Here is a 14,943-nt window from a genome sequence, read left to right on the forward strand (position 1 = left end):
CATCCACTACTACTGGCTATAACCTGCTGTCCTGCTTTAGGGAGTCAACAGGTATACTAGCCATAGCTCTCAGGTGATGAGATACAGGTGTGGAGTACACAGTGACCTATCCAGAGTATGTCAGGAATAGTCAAGGACACCTGGACATGTTTGAAGTATGACTGTGTGACCTTTACAGATTGAGAGGTACAGACTGACAGTATATCATGTGATATTCCAGCTGTATCTACCAGTACTTACTCTCAGTATTGTCAAATACACAATCCAGTAGCATTCGTACATGAGCTGCCAATTGCTGGGGGAACTCAGGGGCCAGAGCTGTGATATATGTCATAGCAAACAGAGCCAAAAGGGAAGCCTGTAGGTGCTAGACAGCTGACTAACAGGAACATGTCACCCCATAATAAGTGCTACACACCTAGTTATGTAATCCCTATTTCCCATGACTGGACCCCCCACCCTATCTGCATCCCATTACATGGGGAATTCTATTATAAACCTGGTATAGTGATGTACTCCTTTATGTGCAGAAATCCTGTGATGTAATGCTAGGATAGCACAGTCTGTCTTCATAAATGAAGTCACAGACCTGTGTACCATAAGCAGCAGCTTGCCTTTTGTAGGTAATGCTCATGAACAGGTAATTGCCTGTGCACCAATCTGTGGCTCACACTTGCTAATTGCATCCAGAACAGCTGGGTTGCATTTTAATTAGCCAATGGCATGGCAACACAGTAATATATTTCAGGCCTTCATGTAGGCCTTGGCCCTTTTCCTGGTCTGTGAGAAGGACATTATCAAGGTGTGGGGACTACAGCATCACAGAGGGTAGGTAGAAATACTGTCCACTGTTTGGATTTATGTGGTATGTCCACATTCTTGCATGCTATGTTTGGCCATTATGAACAGACTTTCTGATTATGTGGTAGTTTACTGTTTTACAATGTGTGTTAAGGTCAGTAAGGAGACAGACAGATGTGAGTGTCATACATGATTTGCATCAGAATATGCATGCTGCTGCAGTAGCTGCTGCTCTATCAGCTATGTATGTTTGTAGGGGAAGACTGTGACATGTGTCCCTGTCATTTGACTCCCTCCCCTACCCTTTTATGTATGGGTGTTGTGGATATTCCCTGTTCTAGGTGTTTGTGAGGTATGATAGGTCTGTAGCAGGTAGCTGAACATACTGCTGCATATATTGCAGGCTCAGCTGCTGCATTCTGCCCAGGAGTCATACTGGGGATTGTGAACACATTGGGGGATAGCAAGCTGTATATGTCAGTGAGGGAGCAGTGTCAGCTCTGTTGTCACAGCATAGCCAGGGTAAGGGTAGCCGTAACAGTCCAGGTAAGGCTTGTGCCTCTGGTACATATGTTATTTAATAGTGCCATCCAGAGAGTGGTAGGCAACATTTAGGACACCTATATATATTTGTGAAGTGTGTCCCAACCTACAGGTCTTTCACATGCTAATATGGGTGGCAGTGACTGCAGTAGCAAAAACCAGTTCTGCTGGAAATTGCAGATCTCAGTTATTTATTTATTGTATTGACAAGCATGTACTTGATGTGCAACAGACTGAAATGGAAACCAAGAATGTGAGTGTGAAATATAAAGCATGCTAGGAATGTAACAGACTGAGGCAATTTTATAACAGGTGTATTTGCTAGACATATATGCATGCATACAGTGTGTTACACAGGATTTATATGAACATGTGTGCTTGGATGTGTGTGATGTGTGAAAATGAACTGTCGTGATTTTGCAACCTCAATCTGCACTGACTTGCCAGTACATCAGTACAGAATAGGTTTTGTGACAGCCATGCCAAAAGTAGGTGGCACAACCGTGGACATTCTGCAACAGTCTGTGCAGTTGTCAGCTGTACCTGCTATCATAGGCCTCACGTACATCCATCAGCATGTATTTGGCTGTGTACTGGTTTGGTGTCTGCATCACAGTCTCAAGTATGCTGTCATTTATCTCATTATATGTAAAAGTAGTGTGTCACTGACAATCGTGATATGTTTATAGAAACACCTGCAATTCATCAGAGCTGAGTGGCCTAGTGGGCATAATGCACTTTACTGTAGTTGATAGGGTCCCAGGTTCAGGCCTTGGAAGGTACAATTATTTTTTCTGATGTGCATCACTGGCAATCAGGATATGTTTATGGAAACACCTGCTATTCATCTGAGCTGAGAGGCAGTCTGCTAATGCACTATGCTATAACTACCGGGGTCCCGGGTTCAAAACTTGTCAGGGGTGCTTATTTTGCTAATGTGCATAACAGTGTCAATAACATATAAGGTGATTAAAGCAGTTTTAAGCGGGTTTGAGTGGGTTTGCGTGTCATAGAGTGGCACTACACTCATCTCTGCTTAAACCCACACTAATTCCATAAAAAAGAAAAGAAAAAGGAGGTGAGAGGAAAGTGGTAAAATGGGAGCAAGCAGTGGGAAAAACAAAGTGAAAGGAAGGTAGAGATGTGCAGGATGGGTCTAGGAAAGGACTATAACTCTCCATTTCTTGTACAGCAACAGCTGTGCAGGTTGTGAACAATTCGGAATTTGGAGCCTCACATCCCAGAGAGAGGGATGTGGGAGACATACCTTTGTTGATTATTTGCTGTAATGATTGATTGTGGGCAGTGTAGCTGTGAGTGAAATGGAGAGCTAAGTATGGGACAATTTTTTTTGAGGGACAGATGCCCATTTTTTTTTTAAGGAGAGAGTGGAATGTTGGGGAAGGGCTATAGGTACATGTGGGAGGTAAGTTGGGTAGGACAGGTAGCATTTGCAAACAGACAAGACAGCAGACAGGGGCAGTGTATGACACATAAGGGGGGGTAAACACCTTGGACAGGGAGGGTGTTGTGGAATCGAAGAACCAAGTCCCCCCAGGTGGCAGCAATGGGACTAAGCTTTCCAGCCATGGGCAGTCACCACTGCTCCTTCTCGGCTAAGAAGGTGGCTGTGCTGGGGGCTGGGTACCAGGGCCAGCCAGCCCCTATAGGTTGGCCAGTCTGCCCTCAATCCGGTGCAGTCAATCATCAAATCCTTGCTGAATGATCCTGTGCACCATGCCTGGTAGCTGTCACTGGGTGACCACTCCTTCTCTGCACCCACTCCCAGGGGTCCCATCCCCTGAGGTTGTTCCACCCATAGGTGGTGCAGAACAAGTGGAGGGGCAGCTCTATGTTGGGTCCCAGATTTGCTAGGACCCAGTGCTATGACCGGTTGAGGTAAGGTAGGTGGATCCACAGGAGCTGGCCTACCCAGTTGAGCTATGATGTTCAGGTGTTTCACAGTGTATAGGTTAGTAATGAAGAGAACATGTGGTTAGTTGTATCAGTATGCCAAAAAAAGCACATAACCCAGTAATGTAACATTATACAGCATATAGAACACAATAATAATTGGGATAATATTCAGTAGTGTAACAGCATGCAAGTAACAGTTATGGCATAAGGCAACAGCATGGGTAATTCAACAAGGTAAGATAGTATGCAACCATTGTAATACATAACAATAATAAAACAAAAGGCCCAACATAACATTTTTAGAACAACATATGTTAAAAGTATACCATACCTGATGTATAGGAATAATAAATTATGATGCAGATAAGGGGTGGGGGGAGAGAGACATACATGCCATTACTACCAGTATAGACTATATTGTTTGTAACAGAACTCTTATATACTGTACGGGTCTGAACTTTATTTATGTATGCATGTGCCCTATAGCTTCTGTAGCACCCACATACCTCTCAAGCTAGCCACATGGGAAAGTGTGGGCCAAGCTGTAACACCTAAAGGTACACAACTACAGGGGAATTTTACATGTCAGGGGAACATATGTGACTACCAAGGTGTAATGTGGACTGATGTAGTGCAACTGTGCTATTGAGATAAATCAAGTGGCTGTTAAATCTGTGTCTCAGGGATTTGGCAAAAGGGATCACAGCCCATGACAGTTTGACACTTGAGAGACATGTATCGTGCACAGTATAGAGAGTTTATGCTTATCATGCCATCCTTGGCAGGCATGGGGTTAGACTCTCAGCAGACATACACAGACACACCAGACATACAGCTGTATGAATATTAAACAGTTTTATTTATTTTAATAACTTGTATTAGTATTGTACTTGTTGACTTTTTATTTACTGCAGTCATATCACCTAGCTGAGCAATGCTGTTAACATTCTGGTACATCAGGACATACAAATTAGTAACCCATTTGATCAGCTACTTCATCCATTTATTTATCTGTAATTCCTGTGGGGAGAACATCTGTTAACAATACATAGCAGTTTCTATTAATATTGAGTAGTACGTATCCCTGGATTTGAACCCCCGGTCTGTGTGTGACAAAATGTATATCAAACCTAGTGTTTATCGCACTGAGCCACTGCTGAATATTGATTGAGTAATATATGCCTAGAGCTCACCTGGTAAGACACTGTGACCTGGTAATAGAGGTAGAGTGTCATACAAGACTGCAGTGACACTTGAACACACATGCATGAGATACATGCATGACAAAGATAGTAGGTAAACTGTGTATTAATACTTGGAATGCAGGTGTACACATGTAACCCCTAGTGGATGGGAATATGGGGAATGTGTACAGACCATATTAGAGTTCTGGGTTGCCTAACTGACCCATATACAGTTGCAGATGGTATATTTTCAGTCTACAGCTATTACAGTATCATACTTGCCTGCAGCAGTGATGCACAAGCCAGTGCATTTCTTTGTGCTGGCCCCAAGCCCGGATAAATGGGGAGGGTTGTGTCAGGAAGGGCATCTGGCATAAACGTTTGCCAAATCATACATGCAGACAAAAGTACACATATACATACCAGATCGGTCGAGGCCCAGGTTAACAATGACCACCACCAGTACTGTTGGCCAACAGGGTGATGGTGGAAATTGGGTTACTGTTGGCCGAAGGAGGAGAAGAGGCAGAAGGCATGGTCGAAGGCAGGTAAAGGCTAGGACTGTGATAGTGAGAGTCGGAACTTTGAATGTTGGCAGTATGACTGGTATTGTGAGAGAGCTAGCTGATATGATGGACCAAAGGAAGGTTGGTATATTGTGTGTGCAAGAGACCAGATGGAAGGGGAGCAAGGCTAGGTGTATCATAGGCGGGTTCAAATTGTTTTATCATGGTGTGCATGGGAGGAGAAATGGCGTAGGCATTATCCTGAAGAAACAGTATGCTAAGAGTGTTTTGGAGGTGAACAGAGTGTCAGATAGAGTGATGTTTATGAAGCTGGAAATTGATGGTGTAATGATGAATGTTGTTAGTGCATATGCTCCACAAGTTGGGTGTGTGATGGATGAGAAAGAAAAATTTTGGAGTGAGTTGGATGAAGTGGTGATGACTGTACCCAAGGGTGAGAGACTGGTGATTGGAGCAGATTTCAATGGGCATGTTGGTGAAGGGAACAGAGGGGATGAGGAAGTGATGGGTAGGTATGGTGTTAAGCAAAGGAATGCAGAAGGTCAGATGGTAGTGGATTTTGTGAAAAGGATGGACATGGCTGTGTTGAATACATATTTTAACAAGAGGGAGGAGCATAGGGTGACATACAAGAGTGGAGAAAGATGCACACAGGTGGATTATATCTTATATAGAAGGGCCAGTCTGAAGGAGATTGGAGACTGTAAAGTGGGGGCAGAGAAAAGTGTAGTTAGGCAGCATAGGATGGCGGTTTGTAGGATGACATTGGTGATCAAGAAGAGGAGGATAAGTGTGAGGGCAGCACCAAGGATCAAATGGTGGAAACTGAAAAATGGTAATTGTGAGGTGATGTTCAGGGAAGAGTTAAGAAAGGCACTAGGTGGCAGTGAAGAGTTACCAAATAGCTGGGTAACTACAGCAGAGCTAGTCAGAGAGATGGCTAGAAAGGTGCTTGGTTTGACATCTGGAAAGAGGAAGGAGGACAAGGAGACCTGGTGGTGGAATGAAGAAGTACAGGAGAGTATACAGAGAAAGAGGTTGGTGAAGAAGAAGTTGGATTGTCAGAGAGATGAAGAAAGTAGACAAGAGTATAAAGAGATGAGGTGCATGGCAAAGAGAGAGGTGGCTTAGACTAAGGATAAGGCGTATAACGAGTTGTATAAAAGGTTGGACACTAAGGAGGGAGAAAAGGACCTTGGCTGGACAGAGGGACCAAGCTAGTAAAGATGTGCAGCAGGTAATGGTGATAAAGGATAATGAGGGAAACGTACTCACAAGTGAGGAGAGTGTGTTGAGCAGATGGAAAGAGTACTTTGAGGGGCTGAGGAATGAAGAGAATGAGAGGGAGAGAAGGTTGGATGATGTGCAGATAGTGAATCATGAAGTGCAGTGGATTAGCAAGGAGGAAGTAAGGATAGCTATGAAGAGGATGAATAACAGAAAGGCTGTTGGTCCAGATGACATACCTGTGGAAGCATGGAGGTGTTTAGGTGAAATGGAAGTGGAGTTTTTAACAAGATTGTTTAATGAAATCTTGGAAAGTGAGAGGATGCCTGAGGAATGAAAGTGTTTTGGTACTAATTTTAAGAATACGGGTGATGTGCAGAGCTGTAGTAACTACAGAGGGATTAAATTGATCAGTCACAGCATGAAGTTATGGGAAAGAGTAGTGGAAGCTAGGTAAAGAAGGGAGGTGATGATTAGTGATCAGAAGTATGGTTTCATGCCAGGAAAGAGCACTACAGATGCAATGTTTGCTTTGCGAGTGTTGATGGAGAAGTACAGAGAATGTTAGGAGTTGCATTGTGTCTTTGTGGATTTAGAGAAGGCATATGACAGGGTGCCTAGAGAAGAGTTGTGGTATTGTATGAAGAAGTCGGGAGTGTCAGAGAATTATGTAAGTGTGATACAGGATATGTACGAGGGTAGTGTGACAGTGGTGAGGTCTGCGGTGGGAGTGACAGATGCATTTAATGTGGAGGTGGGCTTACATCAAGGTTCAGCTCTGAGCCATTTCTTATTTGTAATGGTGATGGACAGGTTGACTGACGAGATCAGACAGGAGTCCCTGTGGACTATGATGTTTGCAGATGACATTGTGATCTGTAGTGAGAGTAGGGAACAGGTGGAGGAGGCCCTGGAGAGGTGGATATATGCTCTAGAGAGAAGAGGAATGAAGGGCAGCAGGACTAATACAGAATATATGTGTGTGAATGAGAGGGAGGATACAGGAATGGTGAGGATGCAGGGAGTAGAGGTGGTGAAGGTGTATGTGTTTAAATACTTGGGATCAATAGTTCAGAGTAATGGTGAGTGTGGAAGAGAGGTGAAGAAGAGAGTACACGCAGGATGGAGTGGGTGGAGAAGAGTGTCAGGAGCGATTTGTGACAGACGAGTACCAGTAACAGTGAAAGGGAAGGTCTACAAGAGGGTAGTGAGACCAGCTATGTTATATGGGTTGGAGACAGTGGCATTGACAAAAAGGCAGGAGTAAGAGCTTGACATGGCAGAGTTGAAGATGTTAAGATTTGCACTGGGTGTGATGAGGATGGACAGGATTAGGAATAAGTATATTAGTGGGTCAGCCCAGGTTGGAAGGTTTGAAGACAAAGCCAGAGAGGCAAGATTACGTTGGTTTGGACATGTGCTGAGGAGGGATGCAGAGTATATTGGGAAAAAGATGCTAAGGATGAAGCTGCCAGGTTAACAGGAAAAAAGGAAGGCCTAAGATAAGGTTTATGGATGTGGTGAGAGAGGACATGCAGGTGGTTAGTGTGACAGAGCAAGATGCAGAGGACTGGAAGAAATGGAAACAGTTGATCTGCTATGTCGACCCCTGACGGGAGCAGCCGAAAGAAGAAGAAGACTTGCCTGCAGCAGTGTAACTAATTTCAGGAATGCATATAGCTGAAACGCAATGGTTAACACAAGACAATCCTGACAACATCGGAGTGCTGGGTTGCCTACCTGCAGCAGTGTAACTAACTTCAGGAATGCATATAGCTTAAACGCAATGGTTAACACAAGACAATCCTGAGATAAACACACTATAATACCTTAGCCATTACTATTCTATGTTCAGATGTTAGTGCAGAACAAATATCTTGTAGTACAGATCCACATCTACACTTTAGCACAGCAGTTCTTTATCAGCTAACCTTCAGTCAATTCATGGTATTATTCCAGTGTTTACTTCACAGCATGTCTAATACTTGATTTCTTGACCAACAGCCCAAAATGCACTCATTTCCCACAAAACAGCTTTATTAGAGGTGACATGAAACAGTGTTTGTTTACATCTAACCATCTTTATTGATAAACACTGTAGATAATGCAGGTGTTGCAAGACAGCTGTCATTCCACAATTTATGCAGTAGTAACATTATTTACTTAATTCTGACTTCAGACTTCAGTTGAGCTCTTTATTTCCTTAACATTGTGACTGCGGTTGAACTTTATTTCCTTACAGTTATTAATGCAGTTGAATTTATGTCCTTTACAATATGAATGCAGTTGCACTTATTACCTTAACATTATTAATACAGTATGAACTTTTATTTCTTTAACATTATTACCGCAGTTGTAATTTTCTTTCCTTAACATTAGCAGGTTTCCTGCTTTCATCTATATTGAACTGTAGCTAGCATTACTCACTTATATCAGTTCAGGTCTATAATCACATTCATTGCAGTGCACTCAAAACAGAATATACCTATTGGCAGTTACTACTGTACTGTTTTTTTATTTATATTACTATACACTGCAAGATATATCTGTACTCACCACACACAGCACAACCTGGCCAAGCACCCTGCATGGGCCTCCAGGTTGCGTGCTCTCTCTTCTGCAGCTGTCAGGAGAGAGACACCATTATGCATACCTGTCCATCACACATGCAGATTAGGTATTGGTAATACAATAGCAACAATACTTACAAACTTGTGGGGCATTCCCATCTCTAGCATCCTGGACCCAGGTGTGCAGAAGTCATCTCTTCCTATGCCTCAGGTCATCATAATGATGATACACCTGCTCACCTGTGTGGGGATACCAGTTGCACTGGTGAGGTTGTGTGCCAGATGGTCTCAGGCCTCTGCATTGTACTCCTATCACTGGAATTGGCCCTGCTGCAGCTGGACATCATGGTCTTTAACAAGAAGTCCAGCCATGACCCTGGACTCCAGTATGCCCTACCACTGTGCCCAGAAGCATACACCCTCTCCATCTCCTGCCATAGTTTCTGCCAAGATCAAACTCCAACAGATACTGGCTGTATTCCTGCCTGTTCCACTTAAGTAAGGCTGTTTTCTCACCCTTTGCCGCCATTGGGTGATTTTTTTAAAATGCGGGGATCAGTTTAGCACCATGCAAGCCTGCTGAGCTCAGCCCAGCAGTGCTTAAATTGGCAATGCTTAGCAATGTTTAGCAGTGCGCAAACCAGCTTAGCTGTGCTGAGGACTGCTTAAACAGGATTTGCTCAGCAGTGTCCAAACCAGCTAAGCAGAGCTGCGTGTTGCTACGTAATGCTAAACTGGGTCCTGTTTAAGCACTGCTTAGCTTGGCTTAGCAGTGCATAACAGAGCTTAGATAAGGGCAAACTACATTTAAAAATAAAAACAAAACTAATATTAAATCATTTGTTCATAAAACTTTGCTCTTAGATGTCATGACTCTAACCACTTTGACAGTGCAGGGGGTGTGTTACTCATCTCCAGACACTGTAACACCCCACCTACACAGATTCAGCAACCGTGTTGCATGGTTTTCCCTCAATAGCACACCTTACATTAATATGCAAAGAGCGCTGATGAGGAGGAGCTGCCAACATGGCCACCGATACTCTCCATGTAAGACTTACACTATTCCTACATCAAGTTTATTAAATCCCCACCAATGTCTGAAAACAGCAAGGGCACAACTATGACAAGCCCAAACTGGTTAGTCTTGTGACAATGGCTGTTCTATGATATCTTGTCCGTCAAAATCAAGAACTGTCAGGGAGACAGGAAACTCATTTGATGAATGCATCTACTTACCTTGACAAGATTTGACTTAATATTGAGAAGGTGGACATAGATCATGTACTCAAATATAATGCTAAATGATATGCAGTAGCTGCAGTGGAGCCCTCTATAGTTCAAACTGCCCTACCAGATGTTCTGAAGAAAGGAGTAATGTAACTTTTCCAGATGTGAAATCATAGAAAGTACTTGCAAATTCCCATAACTCATGCAATATCTGTGCAATGACAATGCATTTGTGTTTATTCTATGATGAAGACAGGGCCTTTATTTATCTTTTATATCAGAGGCTAGAAGAATAGGCTATGCAAGGAAGGCTCCAATGTGTGATCAGTCTGCAAATAGAATATACCTTTTTCTCACTTTTTCTGTTAAAGGGGACCACCACCCTTCTTTACCAGCCAGGTGATACTGTCTTGCTGTTTCACAGAAACCAAAAAAGGATTATTAACCATGATACCCTAAGAAAGTTGAATGCCTTCAGATTTCCTGCCAAATTTTATCCACTCTCATAGCCATGTTAATACAGAATGGTTTAATTATTGCAGTGTCCTCATCCACAGACGTGGATATAATCTCTCCAAGTGCTACTTTAAAGCAGGAAACTGGATTCTTGAGCTCCACAAAACCAGAATCTTGAGTTCTTCAAAGGTTTCCCTTCACTACCAAATAGTTTTCCCACTTGAAGTAAGCATTTCTCAAACCTTGCTCAGAATAACCTCTGTTCCCCTTCTGAGTTACCAGATGGTTTGCTAGAATCAATCTGAAACAATTCAAAGTAATTCTTTAAGGCACCCTATACTTCTTAAATACTCAGGAATTCCTTTCCCTGACTGCCGTTGTTATTTTACTGTCATGTTGGTATCTTTCTGTCAAATTTGAAGAGAGTCCAACATAACACACTAGCCATGATGACTTTCTTCTCAAGTGATGCCCAACAGTAATTTTTAGGTTGCTGCCATGACAGGCAATGGCCATCCTTTGGCTACAGCTGCTCATTGCTGTCTCACCTATTAAGATCCTGAAGGTGGTACATTAAGATATAATAATCAGGAGAAGCTCTTTGGAAGGAATGAGTTGAACTCTTCATTTCACACAGAAGCATTTGCTAGGCATTCCCAAGAGATATTCACTACACAGTTCAGTTTTACAGATATAAACAACTTCTTCTCAGTTATCTAGCCCAATTAATCATCAAGCAAGGATCATCAGATATGTCAAAACTTCTTTTAATCCACATCTCCAGTTTATATGATCTCTGACCTTTAGATGAAATAATGGTCACACAGATTATGGTACAATATAACACAATACCAGATGCACTTAAACATCCTTGTGATTGAACATTGCGTTCGTTTATGTCTTTATTTACTTAACAGCTTATTCCACTTGTTAACAAGGATGGTCTATCTGGGCAGAAATTCCCCTTTTCATCAGAATCATGCAGAACCCCCACACCCCGCTACACAATTTAATTTAATAGTGTAAAATAAAAACAGCAAATAAAATATTTTTGGGAACTAAGTCAGCTAAGTCATTAAGAACATATTAAAGCAAACAGTCTGCAGTATATAAATGCATAAAATAATTGTGATAGTTAAGTCAAACTAAAATCTAATATTTATAACATTATAAGTATATGAATAATTATAGAAGATATACACTATATGGTTATTAAGAATGATTTATAAATAGAACATGTAAATAGTTATTCTGACATGACTCAAGGGAGGGTTTGTAGAATGTTAGTAAGAATGAGAATTTATGTTGAATGGGAGGAGAGTGAAGCATACCTTTCAACTGTACAGATTTTCGCATAATGTCCATATTATTGTCTTGTGTTTTTGGTCTGTTCCTCATAAAAACTGCATTTTTTTGACAAATTACTGGGATGATCTGAGGATTAAAGTCACTAAATAATAACATGCTTTTGAGTTTCAGACTTCATATCCTCCAGAAATGCATGCCAACACAAATCCTGTTATTTTAGCAACTTCCTATATCTATATGAGCAATATTTAAAATGTGTCCTTATTTTGGGCCTTTGTCTCCCTATTTTGTCAGGCTTTGTCCAGATTTCTTCAGCTAAGAGGTTGAGAGGTATGGAGTTAAGTGAAAAAAGGTAAGTATTAATAGAGAAGTTGCAGGAAGGGGGTAAAAGAACATCTAGACAATGGAGCAAGGCGGAAGTGAAATAGAAAAGGTGAAATTAGACAAGGGGAAGAATAGAGCACTAATGGAGAGTGATGTGGAATGGAAAATGAGATATATACCATAGCAAGTGGAACATTTTAATCAACTAAGTAAAACATAGCTATAAAGGTGAGGATGGCCATGGCAGTTGGGATTGCATTCACTGTGGACAATATAAGGTTAGCACAGAAGCCAAAAACAATTCCAAAGATGGTTCAGGTCATGAAAATTGTTTCCCCATTCAGGCATCTGCCATCCTCTGTGTGAGCAATGAAACTTGCACATAAAATTTAATTCAGTAAATAGTAACATACTAAACATCACACCCTCATTGTTAAAGGAGCTGAATAGTCTGAAGAGATGCCTCAAACATTTACACAAGCCACAAAGACAGAAAGGGAGACATCTTGCAATTCTTAATCACAATGAAGTGACCTCCTCATCTATGGTAATAAACTTCAAAATGGTTGCACCATGGCTTGTGAAAATCCCAACACTCAGACATGGAGATGGAGAGATGCAGGTACTTATTAAGAAATCTTTGCCTAGAAATAATGATTCATGTGGATGACAGACCATGTCAATGTAGCTAGTACACATCAAACTCATATTCAAACTCCAGGTCTTTTTCAGCAGACAGGTAATATCCCATGCCCAAAGAGGCAAAATCTGTCTTAACTTGTCTTGTTCCACCTGCCTCTTCCCTGGCAATGAGCTGAAATCCAGTCTGCGTCTTTAGCTAGTAGGTCTGTATGGTATCTCCATGCAGCTTTCATGTGATGAGCTTGTCAGTCTAGGTGGGTTATTTAGCTACCAGGCACTTGCTGGCAAACACTAACCTAACCCTTCCTCAAACAGTGGAACTGGTGTCCCTCTTTTAGTGAGTTTATCTGTTTTTTTAAATTATCTCTTTTTTTAATACCTTTATTGAATTATCACTTGTGACACAGGCAAATTTACATGTACACAAAAGTAATCAAAATGTATTAACAAACATTATACTTCACAATCCCTGCCCTTTTTTTAAAAACAAGAAACAGTTTTCTTGACCCATTTTCTCAGACCAGTTTACTAAAAATGACTGGCCAGTAGCACAAAGCTTCACATGGCATAGCATAGTATAGCATACTAACAGTATAATGGCAGAAATCACTAGAGAAAAATGATCACCTTCTAGTTCAAAATGCACATGTCCTTCATTCATTGTGCGAACATCATGACAGTACAAAAATAAATCAACAAATGGCTTGCCTCCAGGAAAATTTATTAACAGTTACAGAAAACAGGTGACTAGAAATCAAAACTGATGGATCAGGTTGTAAGATACTTGTGTGATCATCACTAAGTGAAGCAATAAAGACTGGTAAGAAAAAGACTCTTGTGTGCAATAATTCTCAGAGCAAGTCATGCAGTGAGGCCTACTAAATGGCAGCCAAGTACTTGTTTGTAGAACTTGCTTACAATGTGCATGTAAGAAAAAAAATAGCTGGGGTCCATTATTTGCCCTTGTTCACTTAGGGTAGTAATATCAGTTCTGAATGTATTAAGGTGAGTATTGTAAAACAGAAGCCTCCTTCATGAGGTTTTAGGGTGCTTTCACCACAAAGAAAATCTTATCATGAAAAGTGCATGACTTTATCTGCCTACAGCTAACTTTGCTGTATGAACAGTCACTTTTGAGGAGCTGACATGGATCCAATAGTTAGAAAGAAAGCATATTGTCAGTTCTGCCTTGAAAACAAGTAACCTATCTGATGTATCAAATTATAAGATGTCAATGAAAAGGATAAAGGGATAATTTTGTCAGGTGGTCTTCGTTGGTTAAGTGTGTAAAATAAAATTAAATTATATAAAATAGAACTAAAAAAAAGTGAAATCTATTCTCTTATTTAAAACGTCTGGCAGTCAACTCAGAAGACTGAGGCTATGGACCATTAATAAGCTGCTTCCTGTAGTCTACAGTTTGAGTCTCTCGGCCACCATTTGACAACTAGTTGGCACTAAACACTTAAACAGTTTTAGCGTAGGCTCCCCGATGATCTCATTGACTGTTACCTACCTATAATACAATGACAATGTCAATAAAAGCTTGGTTCATAAGGAGCATCATGCACACAATATGCTTTTCACAGAAAATGTTCAAGGTGCTGATAGAAATAATAAAAATAAAATGGCAGTTGTGTTTCCTTCTAATGGTACTAAGAATTAAAATGGAGGATAGCATACATAGCTAAGGCTGCCATGTCACATCTGTTTTTAAGCATACAGAGTTAAAAACTCCACATGGAGTTTGCAGGGAAAATATAATGTCTGTGGAAAAGATAAACTTTAATTGTTTTTAGCTACTTTTCCCCCCAACAGGTCTAGGTTACTCATCAAAGCATTTTCCCTTAAATAGTAATACATCTGCTTACCTTCAGTGATCTGCATTCTAGCTAGTAGGAATCAAGTAATCTGCTGGCAATTTGCATTCTTCATGTCTCAAGTATGTCAAAACAGCCATTATACTGATGATATGGCCTGGGGATTCTCCCACCTGTATCAATTAATGTGTAGCCACTGGGTTTATTATAGGCTGAATATTAAATTTCCCAAGTTTTCAGAGTTTAATTAGAAACAACTTTTGACTTTTTCCTAATTTTCTTAACATTTGTATGATTTTTTTAGATTACTCTACATTCAATGTATAAGTTCTTGTCTTTCTAGTTTTAATTTATATTTTATAAACAATCATCTATGATCCACACTACATACACA

Source organism: Protopterus annectens, chromosome 3.part0, assembly GCF_019279795.1.
Source record: "Protopterus annectens isolate FY-2018-M chromosome 3.part0, PAN1.0, whole genome shotgun sequence".
Taxonomy (NCBI): domain Eukaryota; kingdom Metazoa; phylum Chordata; order Ceratodontiformes; family Protopteridae; genus Protopterus; species Protopterus annectens.